At 37.6% G+C, this 22,319-nt stretch overlaps 1 protein-coding gene across 4 annotated transcripts in view; it reads left to right on the forward strand.

Moving 5' to 3' along the window:
• Positions 1-22,319, forward strand: part of ADAMTSL1 (ADAMTS like 1) — a 1,054,626-nt gene that overhangs the window by 515,604 nt on the left and 516,703 nt on the right. The gene's annotated exons all lie outside the window — the stretch shown is intronic.

Consider the following 22,319-nt stretch of genomic DNA (forward strand, 5'->3'; position numbering starts at 1 on the left):
ACTTAAATGAGCAATAAAACAACTTTTATAGAAATTCTAAATTTTCTATTTCTCAGATACTGATTTTAAAAAGCCTACATTTTAATTGCTGCTTTAATTAACTAAAATTATATGAAGTTACAACTATAAGGAATCCTAATTATCAGGTAATTCATAAATTTATTTTATAGATAAGAAAAGTAATAGCCAGAGAAATGAGGGCAATTTAAAAATTGCAAGTCTAATCCAATGCTTTCATTTGCAGTCATTAAACATTAGTCAGAATATATTTATGATATAGGGTTAAAATTTTCTATTATAAATTTTCTGCAATATTTCTCATTCAAATATGTTTTTTTCCCTGTACCCCTAGTACTTATAGTAGTTAATTTAGTAGACAGTGATAACATATACATATAAATAATGAGAATTTGTTTCTTTCTTTCCAATTTCTGTATCTTCTTTTACCATTTCCAAATGGACTAACTAGGACGTACATTATAATAAAGTACTGATAACAGTTACCCACTCATGATTGTTGCCTATATGTATTATTTCATTAGGATTTGTAAAATAACGATGCTCTGATTCTATCATTTTGCATTTGTTAACAATGTCTTTTTTACAAAAATTTTACTGATCAACTTTTTAGGTACAATGAAATAGAGATTGTGCAGAAAGTCAAGTTTTCTTACCTTTATTGATTTTCAGACTGAGTTTTGGTCTTAGTAACCACTACTGATGACCAATGGGCTGGTTTTGTTTTTGTTTTAGTGTTCTCAGTGTCATTATGGACCTCTAGATTTTATATTTTTGAATTGTTTCAGTCCAATGTGGTTATTGTTTTTATTCTCAAATTGTCCCGTATCAGGCCAGAGGGAGCCTCTTATTTTTATACTCTGCCTTTTTTTTTTGACATGATTCCATTCATCCTTAAAAGCCTCCTTGTTTTCTGACACAGGATTTCCCAAGCTAAGCTTATTTATTTCCTCCACTAGACATGACATTAACCATTTCTCCAAGAAGCTCTTGTTCCTTTTATTGGGCAAGATTTTTTAATATTTTGAATATGATTTTTGCATCTATGTTCTAGAGTGAAGTTGGTCTTTTATATACACACAAACACACACACACATACACACACATACACACACACACTACCTTGTTCTGTTTTATTATCATTTTAGTAGCCTCAAAAAAAGTTTAAGGAGTGATTTCTCTTCTGTTCTGCCAAAGAATTTGTGAGTGAAATTATTCATTCCTTAAATATTTGTAATACCTTGCAAACCTTCTCAGGATGGTAGTTTCTTTGTGAAAACATATTTATCTACTAATTCCATTTCTTTAATAATTAGTTTACCACCAGCTCAATGGTGATTTAAAGAAAAGAAGAATGCTTTTTAAATATTTTTTATAGCATTTTTAGATGTTTTCTATTGGAATAGTTATCTCAGCACATCTGGTATAATATATTGACTTGTGATATTTTTAAGTGAGGGAAAGATGGAAGAAAAAGTTTCAATTACCCCAGAGTCTAACTCTTTATCCTCTTTTATTATTGAATTGTTGTGGCTTCAAAGTATTGGTTATAAAATCTCTTTCCTCACACAATGTCCTGTCCCATTTTTCTTGCTTTCCATCATGGCAGAATTATTCAAGACACATTTATGGGATTTCCAACAGGCTTTAAAATAGAAGATTGGCCACAGTATGATAGCCTGGCTAACTTTTCTGTTTCTCAGATACTGGTAAAAAAAAATAATAAATTTAAAAGGCCCAATTCTCTCTAATCTACTAAGTCTTTTGTAAAATTACAGAATCTGACATTTTGAAGCCTCCCTGTGAGTGGCAGAAAAGCAGGAGTTGCCAGTTGATTGTGGCAGTGACATGTGGAGACGGTTGGTATTTTTAATTGGTTTTACAAAACATATTTTCTCTGCAGTTGACTATTTGAGTGCAATAAAGTCTCTAAAGCTTGTATCATAAAATTCTGTCACTTCATCAATTTCAAATTCTATTTCTTTAAAAGAACTTTATACTTCAAAGAAACTAAATCTGAGGTGTCACATAAAATATGCTGATTCATGCATTTATCGACATCTGGAACATATAGCATATTCTCCCTACTGATTGGATCTAAAGAGTTAACTGTAGTTGAAACATAACTTTTCAATAAAGTGAGAAATTTCTTTATTATATTCAGGGAATAGATTGATTTTTAGTATATTTCTTTAACATAATCAGCTTCTATTAAGCTTTTTTTTTTTTAAATAAGGGCTTCCACTTCTGGCCAAGATGAAATGACAGGTTGATTTACTCTCTCTCATGCCTGAAACAACCTCAAAACAGGTATAATGTATTAAATAAGTATTTTCAAGACTGGATATCAGATAATAACAGACAGTGAACTTTCAAAGATGGTAAACAAATTAAGTTTATCAGAGATGGCTCCAGTTACCTCCTTGGGATGATTTCCGGGCTATTGTGCAGGGAGGAGGATCCTGGACGAAACCTGGCAAGTCCTCTGAGTTCACAAGAGGATCTTTGATTTGGGAAGATTGATACTGAGTGCACCGAACAAGGGAGGAAAAAACTACCTAAAAAAAGAACTCCAGAGACCTTCAGAGGGTCCCTGTTGGGTATCCAGCAGAGGAAAGATCAATGCATGTGAGGAAACTGCTCACTGGCAGGAAAAGAAGTCCCTGAAAGGATTAGAGAGAGTACCTGGCATTCACATAGAGTGGTTAGCCCCACAAGCCAAACTGAAAAACCTCACAATTTGCAGGGTTTTGGATAGAGTACTAAAGAGTTCTTTCCTCAGTAATGGGGAATAATTAGCCCTAGTCTAAGCACAGCTTTGGTACTTAAATCTTAAAGGCCTGACCTAGAAGAATGAAACAATTTCTGAGTAACTTAAACACAGAACAAAGCCTAAGAATATTTGTATAAATACAAACATTTCCAGTACTCAACAAGGTAAAATTCACAATGTCTTATATTCAATCAAAAATTAGCAGGTGTAGAAAGAGATGGAAACTATACCCCATGAATGGGGGGGGGGGCAAAAATTGATCAATCAAAACCAACAGAGAATTGACACAGATGTTAGAATTAGTAAACAAAGACATTGAAAGAGTCACAATTTTATCCCACATGTTCAAAAAGTAAAGCAGAGACACAGAAAATACTTAAAAAGAAACAAATTAAACTTCTAAAGATAAAAACTATAATTACTAAGATATAAAATTTCCAGATGGGATTGTTAAGAGATTATATATTGCAGAACAAAAGATTAGATAATTTAAAGGTATACTAATAGAAACGCCCAAAATGAAATACAGAGAGATACAAAATATGAAAGATAAAGTTCCAGTTAGCTGTAATACTTTTATTAATTGATTTCCCCTATGTACTTGTACATTTTTTACAAAATAAATAGAATTATTACATATAGATTATAATCTAGTAATGCAACAATATATTGTGAAGATATTTGCACATACATACAAAACTATCACAAAAATATTTACCAAATTGTACATTTAAAGAATCTCTTATGGCCCTGGCCAGTTGGCTCAGTGGTAGAGCATCAGCCTGGTGTGCAGAAGTCCCGGGTTCGATTCCCGGCCAGGGCACACAGGAGAAACGCCCATCTGCTTCTCCACCCCTCCCCTTCTCCTTCCTCTCTGTTTCTCTCTTCCCCTCCCGCAGCGAGGCTCCATTGGAGCAAAGATGGCCCGGGCACTGGGGATGGCTCCTTGGCCTCTGCCCCAGGTGCTAGAGTGGCTCTGGTCGCAACAGAGCGACGCCCCGGAGGGGCAGAGCATCGCCCCTGGTGGGCGTGCCGGGCGGATCCCGGTCGGGCGCATGCGGGAGTCTGTCTGACTGTCTCTCCCTGTTTCCAGCTTCAGAAAAATTAAAAAAAAAAAAAAAAAGAATCTCTTATGTCACTATACCTCAGAAAAACGGTTATAAAAAATAAAAGACTAATACCACAGCTATGTTTGCTATAAGATATACACCTGATTCAAAGAATGATGCAGCACATTTTTATTTCCTTCCCCAAATGAATGGATCCGATATAGCATACAGAGAGGCACCTACTGAACCTTCCAGGATCTGTGTGTATCTGTGAGGAGGCTACCTGCGGGCGCATGTGGGCGGAGGTGCAGAGAGCAGGAAGGGAGTTGGCGGATAGTAATTTCTTGACTGTCTTCAGTGGAGCTGGGAACTGAGGAGAAATGAAAGGTAGAATGTATGAGTAAGCTAGATCAAGATTTTTGAAACTTAAATTCCAAGTGATCAAATTTGAACTCCTTACTAAAAAATCATTAGTTTGGTGACAAGAAACTGCCATTACAGAAGTGATATTTCAAGACTACTCATCTGATCATATGTCCATGTGTTCATTCATTTAATAAATACTGAGTGTCTAAACTATGACGACTACAGGATGAAATGGAGAGGGGCGTCTATTATAGTTACCCATATGTGAGGTGATAAGGACTTGAACTAGAGTAGTGTATTGACCATGGCCAGACTACTGTAGACTCAGGATTAGCATGACAAGTATATGGATTAGGTAAGGAATCATTTACATAGTGATAAGGTGGACTCCTGTGTGCTAACCTGGCCTCTCCAGAAGCCCAGGTAAGAAAGGCACCAAGCCGGCAGCTCTGAGTTTCTCTGGTGTGGTGAGTTTCTTCCTCCTCTCACGCTAGCAGGACCTCCCAACTTTGCACATGCCTCTGCAAGGAACAAGGGAGGCACTGAAAGTGCACGTGCTCACCTGTGTTATTTGGTATCTATTCTTACCTTGCTCTTTCCTGTCATTGATGGCAGTGGACATGTTGAGTGGAAGAAAGTTTGAGAGAGAGGATGTTGCATTCAGCACCCAATATACAGAAAGGTCTTTACTATTTGCTGAATGAATAGAGGGATGAAGCCTTTTTAAGTTACTTAAAATGGTGCATTCCTTAAGGTGTTTCAAAAGAAAGGACTAGATTCATAAAGAAAAAAAAAAAAAGAAAAAAAAGTCTCATCTTGAATGCCAGCTCCAAGTGGTAATGACTGCCTGGAGCTGTGGGTTGAGTGAAAAGTTGCAGTTGTGTCTGGGTTCTATAAGAATATGTACTGGGCATACTCATCAATGTCTATATAGATTAAGGGAGAAAGAATGGCCCAGGCAATGAGAATAGGAAGGGTAAGCAGAGGCTGAAGAAGAGGTCAGCCTGGAGGCTGGGGCCTCATCAGCACAGGTGATGCTGAAGTCTAACAAATAGATGAGAGCAACCTGGAGAGGAAGTGCAGAGAGTGATCACACTCACTCAGGTCCTTCCCTGCCCCTGCCAGTTCCCGATCACCTTTCATATGGGCTGCATGGGAAACATGGCTGTGGCTATTCTATTTAGACATATTTAATGTGAACACAGATTGCTGTTACTAACAGAGAGAGCATGAACTTAGCAGTCCTAGCTTTGAATCCTGGCTCTACCACTTATTAGCTGTGTGATATTGGAAAACTTTCTTAAACTTTTAGAGCTCTTTTTCTCACCTTGAAGAGTAGAATGACAGTAACTTGTAAGAATTTTGTAATAATACAAATGAAATGTATAATGAAATAGGTGTTCAATAAATGATAGTTACTACATGTATTACACAGTTGAATGAAGTAAGTCTATTTATCAATGGGGTCCTATTTCTATTGAGGAAGTAGACTATTATAAATGGTCGAGGATTTCAGAATGTAATATTTAAAAATGTTTCTTTCATTTGAATTTACTACATAATATTATCAGAGTAATTTTAGTATTAATTAGATTAATGCTGGAACTGGTGATAGCTTTGTAATACAGAACTAAGCATAATAACAGTAGTCATTTAAATGTTATACCGCCTATATCTGTTAAACACTGTCATAAAGTTGACGGCTTATAACTGCATCCGGCTCATCTCCATTTCATTTCTCCCTCATCTCCTATAAACTCTCCCTGGTAGATTTTTTAGTTAAAAGTGCAGTATATTCTGGCTAGTGAATGAAATCTTATACACACACAGCAACCTTAAGCACTGAGAAGTATTTTTAGGATATTTTCCATTTTCTGAATTTTGGTGAAGTCTCTAAAATTTCTAGTCACATCAAAACAGTCTCTCAGCCAGACCTGTAGTGGCATGATGAATAAAGCGTGGACCTGGAATGCTGAGGTCGCCAGTTTGAAACCCTGGGCTTGCTGGGTCACGGTACATATGAGAAGCAATTACTATAAGCTAATGCTTCCCACTCTTCCCCTTTCTCTCTCTCTCTCCTCTCTCCTGTCTCCAAAATTAATTTTAAAAAAACAAAAAAAAACCTCTCTCTGATCAGATGATCTAGACTCTCCTGTGAGTTCCTCACCCACATCATTGAATCCCCTTCTTCTAGGTCAGGAAATATACACTGACTTCTCTCTGGATAATGTTAAGCCATGTTTCTGTGGCATTTAGATGCATTCTTTCTGTAGTGTTTATGTGGTTTCTTTATCATTCTTCTATTTGATAAGATAAGCCATGATTGCCTGACCCTGCGATGGTGCAGTGGATAGAGCATCAACCAGGAGCACTGAAAACCCATGTTTGAAACTTGGAGGTTGCCAGCTTGAGTATTGGATCATAAATATGATCTGATGGTCATTGGTTTGAGCCCAGAGGTCACTGGCTTGAGCCCAAAGGTCACTAGCATGAGCCCAAGGTTTCTAGCTTGAACAGGGGTCACTGGCTCAGCTGGAGTCCCCAGTCAAGGTACATATGAGAAAGCAATCAATGAACAACTAAAGTGTTGCAACTATGAGTTGAGGCTTCTCATCTCTCTCCCTTCCTCTCTCTCTCTGTCTCTCTGTCTGTGTCTCTCACATGCAAAAAGAACAAAGAGCCATGATCCTACCCTTGCTTTCTGAACCCTATTTCTCACCCACACATATACTGTGCTCCAGCTCCTTGAACTTCATGTGCAGTGCACCCCTTGTTCTTCAGCACCATTTTCCATTTTTCCCTACTTCAAGGAATATCTTTCCTTGTCTGGTCTTCATGAAAGACACCACTTGTGGCATCCCCTAGGAAGCCTTCCTGGGTGTACATCAGAGGATGCAGATCTTTTTCCCTCTCTGTTTCAATAAGTGTCTGGTATGGCCTCTATCACAGCCCTAAAATATTGTCCAGTAACTGGTATTTTCTTGTCTATCTTCCCTTCCCTAAACATGTTCTCTTTATAAATAAAGACTTTATCCCTAACACAGACCATATTTCTCCATGTATAAGATGCTCCCATGTATAAGACGCACCTTAATTTTGAGGCCCAAAATTTGAAAAAAAATGTATTACATAAAGTTATTGAACTCAACTTTTATTCATCATAAAATTCATACAACTCCTTATCACTGTCAAAACTCCCATTCATTAGTTTGTCCTCATCTGTGTCTGATGACAAATCACTGTCTTCACATATTGCCTCATCTTCAGTTCCATCTGTGGCACTGGAAATGCCACACTTTTTAAATGACTTGACTATAATTTCAATCCTGATATTATCCCAGGATCTTTTCACCCAGGTACAAATTTCTCCTATAGTTGGTTTCTTCACTCTTCCTGCTGGTATCAAATTATTCCTAGAAGACTTCATCCATTGGTTCTATTCGTCTATCATGCAGCTTTGAAGGGTTTGTTAATGCTGACATCCGTGGTTGGAGCTGGGTTGTCAAGCCTCCAGGTATGATGGCAGTTTTGTTTTTTTGCTTTGCAGCAATCTTCTTCTAGTTTTTTTGTTATGTGTGCCCTGAACTGATAAAGCACCAATAGGGCAGGTTTGCATAAGAGCCCACCTGGTCTCCTCCAAACTTTCTCAAACCAGATCTTCATTCCATCCTGATCCATCCAACCCTTGTCATGAATGTGAGCAATCACTTCTCAAGGAATGTCTTCTTTTGGCACTAGTTTGCGTTTGAAAATCAGCATAGGAGGCAGCTTGGTTCTGTAGGCACAACAAGCTAGAACAACTGTATAATGGCTCTTTTCATGTCCACTTGTCTTCACAGTTACAGTTTTCACCCCCTTCTTATCAACAGTTCTGTTACTTTGGACATCAAATTGAAGGAGGACTTCATCCATATTTGCAATCTGTCCCAACTCAAACTGATGTGTCTTCCGACATTGAATGACAAAACGATGAAATTCAAGGACCTTCTGCTCATAACTTTCAGGCATCTTTTGGGCAAGGCTGGTGCATGTATGCATACTTAGCCCGTCTTGTTTTATGAACCTGAAGCACCAATTGTGTCCTCCTTTGAAATCAGTAACTTCTTTTTCATCAGCAATTCTTCTTTCCTCATGCTGAACCAACTTTGTGGACACAGGAATTCTAATTGCCTTTGCTCTTCAATCCATATCTTCAGTTTCTTCTCTAAACCAGGCCATTTGCTGACTTGTCTCTCATGGCCTTCTTCTGCCATGGCATTTTCAGTAGGGTTTTTTCTTTCCTTAGCAAGTCTCAGATTGATTTCTCAGTTGGAGGAGGACCAAACTTATGTTTAGCAGCACGATTTCCATTTACTTTGCAAACTGAATCACTTTTAACTTGAATTCAGCACTGTACAAAAATCTTTTCTGAGGCATTTCTGGGCAAAACATGGCAAAACATAACCTACTGTAATATACTGGTAACAAGTGCGAAAGAATGAGTGCAGACAAGTGCAAAAAAATAGGAAATGTAAGAAAAATAATTTACAACAATGAGGGCAAAACAAGTGTAAAAAAGCAGGAAATGCAAGTAAAAAACCTACAACCACTGTATAACATGCACCCAGGTTTTAGACCCCAAATTTTTTGAAAAAGGGTGCATCCTATACATGGGAAAATATGTCAGAGCCTTGAATGGAACAGATAGTATTTAAATGCTCTTGAGAGACCAAATGAACTATCTTGCCCCCTAATAGTTACTTCGCAGGGTTAACAACGCAGTGACTTATCAAATAGTGCTAATTATAGAATCTTTTGGAAGATTCCACTTGTGCCTTCTAGACATTGATGTGTCCTGAGTATAAGACCTTTGTATAAGATATAAACACTGTTTCATGTTGTGGTGGCTGATTCCTTTCTTTCATTTCTTCCCCTTCCCTGGAACTCTCTTTAATTAAATTTTCCATGGTTTTTTTTTTTGTTTGTTTGTTTGTTTGTATATGGTATAGTCTATTGAAGGCCCCAAGCAATTATATATGTAGAAATTAACCTGGCTTTGAGCCTAAAATGGTTTATTGCTTTAGAGAGAGAAATTACTTTCTGGATAACTTAAACTAGATTTTATTTCCTGTGTATATTTTAGATAATAATGGAGGAAAATCATAAATTAATCAGAACTTAGGAAAGAGACTTTAAACTTGTTGTATAGCATAGGTCACCTGTGTAGAAAATGTACATTTTAAGAGTTGCAGCCTGACCTGTGGTGGCGCAGTGGGATAAAGCGTCGAGCTGGAACACTGAGGTTACCGGTTCGAAACCCTGGGCTTGCCTGGTCAAGGCACATATGGGAGTTGATGCTTCCTGCTCCTCCCCCTTCTCTCTCTTTCTCTCTCACTCCTCTCTCTCTAAAAAAATCAATAAAAAAAAAATTTTAGGCCCTGGCTGGTTGGCTCAGCGGTAGAGCGTCGGCCTGGCATGCGGGGGACCTGGGTTCGATTCCCGGCCAGGGCACACAGGAGAGGCGTCCATCTGCTTCTCCACTCCCCCCCACCCCGCTCCTTCCTCTCTGTCTCTCTCTTCCCCTCCCGCAGCCAAGGCTCCATTGGAGCAAAGATGGCCTGGGCGCTGGGGATGGCTCCTTGGCCTCTGCCCCAGGCGCTAGAGTGGCTCTGGTCGCGGCAGAGCGACACCCCGGAGGGGCAGAGCATCGCCCCTGGTGGGCAGAGCATCGCCCCTGGTGGGCATGCCGGGTGGATTCCGGTCGGGCGCATGCGGGAGTCTGTCTGACTGTCTCTCCCCGTTTCCAGCTTCAGAAAAATACAAAAAAAAAAAAAAAAAAAAGAGTTGCCAACAAAGAATTGATTACTCTGTATGCAGTCTCTTGTCTGATTAATACCCCCTTATATCCCTACTCCCATCCCCATTAATAATTACACATGTAAACACATACACTAAATCTTCTGCTTTCCTTCACATTTCTTGAGAGAGAGAAGTAGAATACATGAATACATTATTCATTTATTCAATAAACCTTCACTGAGGGCCTGTTAGAGGTAAGGCCCTATACAAGGCACTGAGAGGGATACAGGTCCTTGAGGACAGTATAGTTGTAGCTTACAAGATAAGAAACATTTTTATTTTATTTTTTTTTTTAATTTTTTTTTTATTTATTCATTTTAGAGAGGAGAGAGAAAGGGAGAGAGGGAGAGAGAGAGAGAGAGAGAGAGAGGTGAGAGAGACAGAGAGAGAAGGTGGGGAGGAGCTGGAAGCATCAACTCCCATATGTGCCTTGACCAGGCAAGCCCAGGGTTTCGAACCAGCGACCTCAGCATTTCCAGGTCGACGCTTTATCCACTGCACCACCACAGGTCAGGCAAGAAACATTTTTAAACCAAGGTAAAACTGGTGTTGTGCCCTATGAGAAGCACAGGGATGTCAGAGAAAGGAAAAGGCACATTTGTGATCTTTGATTAGATGTTGAAATCAAATCTTGCAGAATGAATAAGAAATTCATATCTTATTTGCAATGTAGGGATGAATCAGTTGGTTTTGATGACCTTTTAAAATTATTTGAAGATTGCCCTGGCCGGTTGGCTCAGTGGTAGAGCATCAGCATGGCGTGCAGAAGTCCCGGGTTCGATTCCCGGCCAGGGCACACAGGAGAAGCGCCCATCTGCTTCTCCACCCCTCCCCCTCTCCTTCCTCTCTGTCTCTCTCTTCCCCTCCCGCAGCCCAGGCTCCATTGGAGCAAAGATGGCCCGGGCGCTGGGGATGGCTCCTTGGCCTCTGTCCCAGGCGCTGGAGTGGCTCTGGTTGCAATAGAGCGACGCCCGGGAGGGGCAGAGCATAGCCCCCTGGTGGGCAGAGCGTCGCCCCCTGGTGGATGTGCCGGGTGGATCCCGGTCGGGCGCATGCTGGAGTCTGTCTGACTGTCTCTCCCCGTTTCCAGCTTCAGAAAAATACAAAAAAAAAAAATTATTTGAAGATTTAAAACATATACATATCTTCAGTTTTAAATCTCATATTTTCATTTTTTCAGTTTAAGGTTAACATAAACACATCCTTTAAGAGCATTTATCCTCTAAGTCTTCTTGATCGCACAGGCTAATGGATACAGTTTTGGTATGTTGAAAATGCTTCTGAGTAAAGGGCAAAAATGTAGCTCAACATGAGAACATTTCAGGTCCTTATTCAAAGATGTGCTAAATTTAACCTCAAAGAAATTATTACTTCACTGGTATCTCTGAATGTCTTCTTAAATAAGATCAATTTCCCTCAGTCTGGAATGCTTTAGATATGGCCTTGCTTAATGGTGAGGGAGTGAACAAGAAATTGTTTATTAATGGCCTTCTACTTCCAAGACTCTGATGATTTTTTTAGCCAATCAAAGCACAAGGATGAGAACAGTTGCCCTTTGAACTCCTGCTATGAGAAGATTCATGCAATGCCCAGTGATAAATTCAGTGAAATCTTGGGGCAAAGCGCTGTGCTAGGCTGAGGGACTGGGGAGATGGATCTTGTAGTCTCCGTGAGATCACTCAGAGCTACAGGGGCAGCAATGAGCATACTCGCCCTAATCAGAAATAACTGAATAAACTCACACAAAAAATGAAGGAATTACTGTAACACAGGTAATTCTTTGGGAAGGTTTGCGCAGAAATAATGGCATTTGAAAATATTGAATAACAAACCTTAAAGTCAGAAAAAAAAAAAAAGGAAGAATCAGAATACCGCGCCCCTTGGGAGGGGGAGGGGAGCCTGTGCCACATTGTACTGTGTAGTACAAATAATTAAGGTTATTCACTCACTTGTGGTCTAGAAAAAGGTTGCTTTAGATTGTCTTTCTAGAGGTGGTTTTCTTTGAGCCATTTAGACATACCTATCCAGTATCCCATATTGCCAGGTGGTCCTTATATTCAGGAAGACTGTGTAGGTTTCTGTGCAGTGTTCTGGAGCCATCCTTTTCTGACCCGCTGTACTTTTTGCCACTGCTGTGGTATTGGAAACTCCCTCATTCTCTATCGTTCAAAGATTGTCTCAGACATCTAGTGAACGCTTATCCAAATACTGCTTCAGAAAGTACTTTGTTGACCACCTATGCTTTGGATATTAGTTGTCAACTACCTGAAAACAAGGTTGAGGAAGACAACAGTAGCAGAGGAAGAATTAATTGCAAGCTTTCAAAATCACTATATTGTACACCTGAAACTAATATAATATTGTATACCAATTCTACCTAAATTTTTTTTAAAAAAACTAAAATAGAAAATTTTGAAATTGAAACACAAATAAAAATAAGAACTTTATTGAAAGGGCTAAGAAGAGGGATGGGGACTAAACCTAGTAAGTGGTAGTATCTGCTTTACATTCTTGCTTTAGGGACTCACACACATGCTTGCTTGCTCTCTCTCACTCTCTCTTCCCTAAGAAAGGACTTTCAAAATGATCAGAGTTGAGGAGTTTCCGTACTAGAATGAAACAACCTGGGCAAGATGTGTAGAAAATGCACACATTCGATCTTATCACTGCCATCATTTAACCAAATTTGCTTCCCCATCTAATTCTCCTTTGCCAATATTCTTCCCAGAAATATACCTTTACCCAAGCTCCAAATGTGTGTTCAGCTCCAAATATTGCCATAATATCTAAGAGAACTGCCAATACCTAAGAGAATTTGGAAAAGAAAAAAAAGCCAGGTTCTTACTTCACTATGGCCTTGACAATGGTTGAGCATGTTTCTTAGTTTTACAGCAGTATTTCTGTGTGAATTTAAAATTCCACACAAAATTTATTCTTTATAGATTAAAATAGAGGGGATGGGGAAAAAGTGTTAGTATTGGGAGAAGAGATTACCAAGGAAAAAATTTCCTGGAAAGTGGTTTACCTCTCTGAGATAATTCGATTGATTAACTTCAACAGTGAGTGTGGGATGTATTTCCCCCCCAATAGGTTCAGTGTATTACATCAAAGGTGTGGCTATAGAAATCCTAACTGGAACTATTTTGTGGAGGAGACTGACCCCTGAAGTTCTCAGAATCATAAAGAGACCAGGTGAGATAGCCTAATTTATAACACTACTTTGTTGAGGACAAAAGGCCATGGATAGGATGAATCAGTCCCCTGGCTAGCTCTAATACACCCCAGAAATCATCATTACTCAAGACAATGGAGAGCTGGAATTGAAGAAAACTTGTTAGATAGAAACTTCATTTTGCATTCAAGTTGTTTCCCCTCCCTAAAGGAATATCTGCATTTTCAACTTCCCTGAAGTTGTTATTATTATTATTATTATTTATTGAATTATTGGGGTGACATTGGTTAATAAAATTATGTAAGTTTCAGCCAGACAGTTTTATAATACATCATCTGTAAATTATATTGTACATTCACCAACTGAAGTCAGTCTCCTTCCATCACTACTTATCCCTCCTTTACCCTTTCTTCCCTCTCTCATCTCCCTCTCCCTTTAGTAATTATCATACTGTTGTCTGTGTGTAAGCTATTTATTTATGCTGAATCTCTCTGCCGTTTTTATCCAGTTCCACAACTCCCTTCCATCTGACAGCTGTCAGTCTGTTCTCTATATCTGTGAATCTGTTTCTGTGTCATTAGTTTATTTTGTTCATTAGATTGTACATGTAAGTAAGATCATATGGTATTTGTCTTTCTCTGACTGGCTTCTTTCACTTAGGATAATATTCTCCAGGTCCATCCATGCTGTCACAAAAGGTAAGATTTCCTTTTTTTTTTTTTTTTAATTCTTTTTACAACCAAGCACTATTCCTCTGTGTAAATGTATCATAGCTTTTTTATCCACTCATCTACTGATGGACATTTGGGCTGCTTCCAAATCTTGACTGTTGTAAATAATTTTGCAGCGAACATAGTTGTGCAATATATTCTTTCTAATTAGTGTTTCAGCCTTCTTTGGATATATACCCAGAAGTGAACTGGGTCATAAGGCAGTTCTGTTTTTAATTTTTAATGTTAATATCGTTTTCCACAGTGGCTGCATGAATCTGCATTTCTATTAACAGTGCACCAGGGCTTCCTTTTTTCTACATCCTTGCCAACAGTAGTTTGCTAATTTATTGATGATAGCCATTCTGACAGGTGTGAGGTGATATTTCACTGTGGTTTTAATTTGTCTTTCTCTGATGATTAATGACATTGAATGTCTTTTTATATGTCTATTGGCCATCTGTGTGTTCTTTTTGGAAAACCATCTATTCGAGTCCTTTGCCCATTTTAAAATTAGACTGCTTTTTATTTGGGGTTGAGTTGTATAAGTTCTTTATCAATTTTGGGTAAAAGAGACAAGAACATAAATGGTATAGTCTATTGAATAAATAGTGTTGGAAAAATTAGACACATATGTGAAAAAAAATGAAACTAGACCACCTTCTTACACCATACACAAGAATAAACTCAATAGATTAAAGAATTAAATATTAGACTTGAAACTATAAAACTCCTAGAAGAAAATATAGGCAATAAAATCTCAGGCATTTCTCATAGCAATATATTTTTTATTTACCTACTCAGGCAAGAAAAACAAAATTAAAAAAAAATGACACTACATCAAACTAAAAAGTTTTTGCACAGCAAAGGAAACCATCAACAAAATGAAAATACAGCCCACTGAATGGGAAAACACTTTTTCCAGTGATACATCTAATAAGGGGTTAATATCAGATTTTCTTAATTTAGATTGACAAATAATTTCCCAAGTATTAGAAACGACTATGAGTAAAGGGATATAAGATACTCAGTTTTTCTTCTGTATTTTAGGACTCAGCTTCTTGACCTCCTGGTGACAATTATAATTGTAAAATTATCTACCAGTAAGAGCTACTATTTGTTGATTGCTTACCATAGTTAGAAAAGTTTCTAAACATTTTAAACACATTTTTGGGTGAGGGGAAGTAGAAAAAATGAAGAAAAGAATAATAAGTAAATAAATAAAGTGTTACAGATTTAAAAACACACACACATACATACATACAAATATGCAAATATACACATTTTTGCTTCTGAGGTAATAACTTCTAAAATGACGAGAGTTTAAGTAACCTGCCAGGGGTCACATAGTTAGTGCAAGTACTTAGCTCTCAGTCCACACTTAGTCACAAAGTCATAGTGTCTTCTGGGAGGACATGGAGGCCCAGAGACATTTCTACTTGCCCAAGGTCACTTGGCTAGCTGGATTCATACTTAGGCCCAAATCTAGAGTCTGTATGCTTTCTTAATTTCTGTGCTGTTCATCTGTAATGGGCAATCCCATTCTACTGAATGAAGACCAGAGAAAAACTAGTTTTTCTCTTTTTTTTTTTTTTAAGGAAGCTATTCCTTAATGAATCAGGTCAACATAGCAAACATTTTATTACTGGGCTTGAAGAACTGCAGTACCTTGGAAACATTTTTACTACTTGATGTATGTATCTCATATAAAGGTCTAGCACTGGAGTTACAATTCTTTTCTAAGACTCGCAGAATGGATATATTGATGCTTCTACAATTATTGTTCCCAAATGGTTTTCTTCCACTTGCTAGTCTAGTCATCTAAGACATATTTTAAAGCAAATTGGGAAAATGTTGAAATTAAATAAATCTAACTGAACCCCATTGCACAACATTTTTAATTACTTAAGAATGGATTTCACAGCAAATCAAAACTACAATGAGATATCACCTCACACCTGTTAGATTAGCTATTATCAACAAGACAGGTAATAACTAGTGTTGGAGAGACTGTGGAGAAAAAGGAACCCTCATTCACTGCTGATGGGAATGCAAATTAATACAACCATTATGGAAGAAAGTATGGTGGTTGCTGAAAAAATTAAAACTAGAATTATCTTATGAGCCAGCAATTCTTCTACTGGTTTACTACCCCAAACTCTCAAAAACATTGGTATGTAAAGAACATGTACCCCCATGTTCATCGCAGCATTGTTCACAGTGGCCAAGACCTGAAAACAGCAAAAAGCCCTTCAATAGAGGATTGGATAAAGAAGATGTGGCACATATATACTATGGAATACTACTCAGCTATAAGAAATGATGACATAGTACCATTTACAACAACATGGATGGACCTTGATAACATTATACTGAGTGAAATAAGTAAATCAGAAAAAGCTAAGAACTATATAATTTCACACATAGGTGGGATATAAAACAGAGACTCATGGACATAGATAAAAGTGAAGTGGTTACTAGGGAGAGGGGGGTGTGGAGGACAGTGTAAAGGGGGGACAAATACAAAGTGACGGAAAATTACTTGACTTTGGGTGATAAGTATATAACATAATCAACAGTTCAAATACTATAGAAATATCTACCTGAAACTTATGTACTCTTACTGATCTATGTCACCCTGTAAATGTTAATTTTCTAAATAAAGTTTTTTAAAAATCACAAGTGAAAATTAGAGGTAAAAAAGAACTGATTCTATAATTACTGGTTTTGGTTAGTAAGATTTCAATTTAGATTTCTATCAGTTAAGTTCCTGAATTACTAAATAGGGATATACTCAGTTAATCATGCTTTAAATGGCTATTTCCATGGCTCATTCTAGGGGTAGTTTCTATATTTTGAGATGAAAGCAATATGCTATGCAGCAAGAATAGGTAGTCCAAATGTTGCATAAATGTATGTTGCTAAAATATTAGGGAGGTTACTTTTATATCAAAGTAAATAATGGTCAGCTATTAAATGATATAAGGTAAATAAGACAATATACAGCAAAGAGAAACCTAATTTTTTTTAAATCTCCACAATTTTGAGGCAGTTGTTTTAGAAACCCTTTTCTTTTAGTGTAGTTAAATTAAGGTAGCTAACTGGTTTTGCTGTGTTCTTTTCTTGTGCTCTTAAAATCTGAAGAGATGTTCATGCTCAGGCAGGAGCCCGGGACCTGCTGTGAGGCTTGAAGCTTCAAGATGTAAGCCTTCCAGGTTTTCCTAAACTGTTCAATTAGCTGAAAAGTTTTGCTTAGGTTTGTGGCTAAGTGTTGGCTCTCCATTCTGAAGCAGGGGCGGGGCCTGCTATGCGATTCCAAGTGCATTCAGAGTTGATGAAACCCTCTCAACCCCCACTCACTCCCCATGACTTGTGTTCAAGTGGACGTGGTTGGCAGTGAGTAGATCTTAGTACATGGCAGAGAACAGAGTGCCGCATCCTTCTTCTGTGCCTCGTCCAAGTCTTTGATGTCTGAAGTTGCAGGAGCTGTCAGGCACTTTGCCACCCTTCTTCTCCACCTACCTGTCCCCCACCAAACTACATTATTTCTTGAGGGTTGCCTTTTGTTTTCAACATCTTACAGTCATCCAAGCATGGTAAAACAATTTTAGATCATTATATAATTTTTCCACAAAATTCAGCAGGCTTTTATAAAATCTGTTTTGTACCTGGTGTTGTACTTGGCACTAAAGAAAATACATAAAGGTAGGTAGCATTGTCCCCAAAGATTGCAAGGATTTCTCATTTGTAGAAGAAAAAAAATACCTATAGAACTGCAAGAAAACATGAGTCAGAACACAATCAAACAGCAGCATGTAAATAGAAGGTACAGTGTGCTATATATAAAAATAAGGCCATATACATGATTTTTGATAATTTTCACTGTATTTTTCTTTAACGTGCATAAATAAAAAGCCTCAGTTCTTTTGAATGCCTTCTTTCTTACTCATTCTGATCTTTAGCGTGTAATCCATAAAAGGCCATTGCTCCTTCCATAAATCTTCTTTAATTCAAAGCATAACTCTCAGAGTTCAAAAAAATGAGCAGATTAGCTATTGCTGCTCCTCACTAAAATCCTCGGTATATAAACATCTCCCTAGAGTCACAACTACAGTTGGCGTAAAAATAAATCAAGAGTCAGCTATAAGTTCTAATGATTTATCAATGAGCTTTTTAATGGTGTGTGTCTGAATTATAGCATTTTTGCAAACCCTACCACCAATTGCTATTTTCATTACTTCATAACGTTTTTCAAGTTTATGTATGTACATAAATGTACATACACATATGTGTATTTGCATCTGTAATTTTACGTTTCATAATGGCATATTTTATGCCACAAAATCAGCTGTACTATTTTTGGAAACATTACTCTCTTTACTTGGAAATCAGAACCTCTTAGTCAATCTAAATATGACTTTGTAATTTTTATGGCTTTCACCCTATGCTTTTGCAAAACCTTATTGTGATTGCAAAAGAGCTCTATGTGGTTAAGAAAAAAAGGAGGGACTTCTCACTACATACCCTAAAAAATGCTCTGGGTTTCTGTTTGGTGTTGAGACCCCAATGTGGCTGATGCATTCGTGTGCTAGCGTGTGAGCAGACAATCAAGAGGTTAAAAAAAGGAATGTTTTTTAAGTTACACTGAAATTTTGACTCTTTTGCTTCCTCAGTCATTAATTAAAGTTGAATCACTCAGAACAATGCTTTCAGATTCTCTCTACTCTGGAAAAAAGATTAGCATTAATTTAAAATGCAGAACCTCATTAATTTTATTCATTAGGCATAAGTAATTCTCTTACTAATGCATCATTCCACTTTAGGAGGAGGAGGGCTAAAAGTTTCGTTTCTGTTTTTCAAACACAAAGGTTTGGTTTTTTTATTAAATAAAATTTTATTTCATTTTAATTTTCTGTTGATTGGGTTATAGTAAGTTTTAAAGAAGGGCTTCTTAAAATTTATATATATATATAGAAATATATATGAGAATATATATATGGAAATTATATATAGGAATCATCTGGAGATCTTGTTGAATGTGCACAGTGGTTCAGAAGGTCTGGAGCAGGACCTGAGACTCTGCATTCTTAAACATTTCTAGAAGATGTGCCCCTGCCAATTATCTATAGACAACACTCTAAACAGCAGGATTTTAATGTATCATAAGCATATGTTACTGCAAGACTTCATCAATAATGTTATTTTTCTGTTACCACAACGGATTCCAAGGATATATTTGCCTGAGTTCTCCCTGATGCAAGTTCAGCATTTCGTACTCCTTGCATTGTTTATATTAGAGGTTGCCAGTCCAGAAGGATCCTTCTTGGAGACTTGGAACTCATCGGTTCTAACCATTCTCCAGGTATGTGTTTATACAGACTTTGAAAGTGTTCTAGCTGTATTTAGAAAACTAAAACACACTTTAGGTAAAGAACTTTAAATGAATTTAATTAATGTGATGCCTGCAGTCTCATTCCAACCTGACCTCTAGTGATTTTCTGAGCTCCAAGCATCGTAGAACTAAAATCAAGTCTGCAAATTCCCCTCTCCCCTTTAACAGCAATTCCATGACAAAGCCAATCCACCCTCTTTGGCTGCCCTAGTCCCCAGAAAACCCCTTGAATCAGGTCACACCCCTTTTGCTTAAATGAAAATTGTACTTGGCAAAGGGGTAAATAATGTTTGTTGAATGAACTCAAATAAAAGAAGCAAGAAATTGACCACTTGTACCACTAACCAATATTTATAAGTACTTTGAGCTGGGGAAGGTTAGTTAAAATGGTTAACCCTATGATGACTTAGCTATATATTATCTATACAGATGTAAAACAGCAGGATGAATGGTTCATCTGACATTTGCATATTTTAAGTTCCCACAGAGATGGTGGGAAATTAGGCCAAACTTTCCAGGTGGGTGCACTAATCATTGAGTGACAGATGGTGTGGGTCAGAGATGCAGAACAATTATAACATGTACTTGAATAGGTGTACATATGTGTCACACCTCTGCCACTGTCCCCTAGTCACCTATTGGGCAATATCAAAGAAGTAGATTTCGATCAAGACAGACCTAAGGGACCAGCCTAGGTTCCTTAATGTCCCAGAAGTGTTTTTATTTGTTAAAATATTAAATATATAGATTCAGATTACAAACACATAAGAATGCTGCTTAGATGACTTTTAAGAGTCTGGCACTGTCAGAGGCAAATCCCATAAAACATTTCATTTGTGGAAGAAGCTGAAGTGTATCAATGTGGCTCATTATTTACAAGTCTCTAAGCTTGTACATGTTCCTTCAGAGACCATTATGAACATCCTCTGAGATATTTAAAGATCCGGATTCCTGTGATTTGGAACAACTTTCACTGGGTATAACAATTTGTATATAAGACACTGTTCTAAAAACTCCAAATCTTAGAGTTGGAAGCAACATTAGAGGTCATTAATCCAAACTCCCACTCAAACCTGGAATCCTCTCTGCCACATTTCCTGGCAGATAGTCCTATAGCCTCTGCCTGAACATTTCCAGGGATGGGAAACATACCACTTTTAGAGAAAAACCATCCCTGATATTTAAATATGCTCCCTAATATAGCGCTCAAATATGATTTTCTTAAATTTCCACCCATTAGTTCTATTTTTGCTATGTGGAGCCTAAAAGGACAAGTCTTCACCTTCTTCCACCTTAATGAAGAGAAGTTCTTGGCTGCCCCAAAGTATTCTCTACTTCAGTTTAACAGCCCCATATTTTTCCCCATGACTACCCTTACTCATGCAAATGAGCAGATTATCAGTATGCTAAAAATGTGATTCCTAGTTCTGAACACAGTGCCAAGAAGTGATTAACTAAGTGCAGATACAGCCGAACTAAGGTCTTTATAAGCTGAAGTTTTATTTTTATTTATGTGGTGTATAACTGCACATTTTTTCCACCAGTCACATGACCCTGATATATACCGAATTCATAGAAAACTAAAAATCCATAGCACTACCACGTGAATAATGAATGTGAAAACATTGGTTCCCTCCCCATTCCATATTCGATGATAATTTTTTTTTTTAATCTAACATACGTCTCTTTAAGGAGGCCAGCTCATTCACTTTGGTCTATTCTAGTTGATCAAGATTGTTTTTTTATTTACTTATCACAGTTGGGTGACAACCACAGATTACAAAAAAACTTCAAAAAATCAATGAAAATGCCAGAGATGACCCTGTCTTTCACATCTGTCCGTATGCTGGCAGAAATTTACTAGTTTCACTAGGCCTAGCAGAGAGCCCTGTACATAGTAATTGTTCAATAAATGTTTGCTAAATTGAATGTATAGGTTTTCAACCATCTCTCTATGCTTTCACTAGAATCTCATGTGGCTCGTGTTGTTCTGTCTTGCCCACTGTACATTACCAAAGACGATCAGAAGCTTTGCTTAAGACAAGCAATCCTATAGCAGAAACAGGCACTAGATTTAGTAGACCTGATTCTAGCACCTGCTAGCTGTGGTACTCAGGTGACATTTTTTAGTCTTTGTTTTTAAATGGAAATTATTATTATCTGTCTTGGCACTTATACAATTATTGTAAGGTGCAAATGTAACAATGTACCTGAAGATAGTCTATAAATTACTAAATTCCAACTATACAAACATTAGGACTCCTGATTATGTTATTTCATTCCTGTGTTTTACTAGTCCATCTTGTATTGCTTAGGCAAAAGAAATAAGATTTGTTCAATATCAATTGTCCCTAATGAAGCCATGCTAGATGCTAGTGATCATCACTTTATTTTTCTACTGCTCTCAAAGGACCCTCAGATATAATAATTCTGGACCTGGAACTAGCTATTATTTTGTCCTCAAGGCTAATTCTGATTCCAAATCTTTTCTTCTTAGAGTCCCCCACAAATCTTATTCCTTTCTTAAAACATGTAGTGAGGCTGACAATGTGTATGTGGAATTGCGGAAAAAACGGGAGAGAGCACCTTGTTTTACATCTCTGATAATGCTCATCATTTGCACCATTTTCAGTATCACAGTTTTTTCTTTTTTTAAAAATAATTTTATTTTTTTAATGGGGTGACACCAATAAATCAGGATACATATATTCAAAGATAACAAGTCCAGGTTATCTTGTCGTTCAATTATGTTGCATACCCACCACCCAAAGTCAGATTGTCCTTTGTCACCTTCTATCTAGTTTTCTTCATGCCCCTCCCCTCCCCCTCCCCCTTTCCCTCTCCCTTTCCCCCCTCCCCCCGTAACCACCACACTCTTATCAATGTCTCTTAGTTTCACTTTTATGTCCCACCTACGTATCACAGTTTTTTCTATGAGTTAAAACAAATGCCAGTATCTTTAGTTGTAGGTTTTGGTGTCTTCGGATACCAGCAGATGCCC

This window comes from Saccopteryx bilineata, chromosome 2 (assembly GCF_036850765.1).
Source record: "Saccopteryx bilineata isolate mSacBil1 chromosome 2, mSacBil1_pri_phased_curated, whole genome shotgun sequence".
In the NCBI taxonomy this organism is placed as follows: domain Eukaryota; kingdom Metazoa; phylum Chordata; class Mammalia; order Chiroptera; family Emballonuridae; genus Saccopteryx; species Saccopteryx bilineata.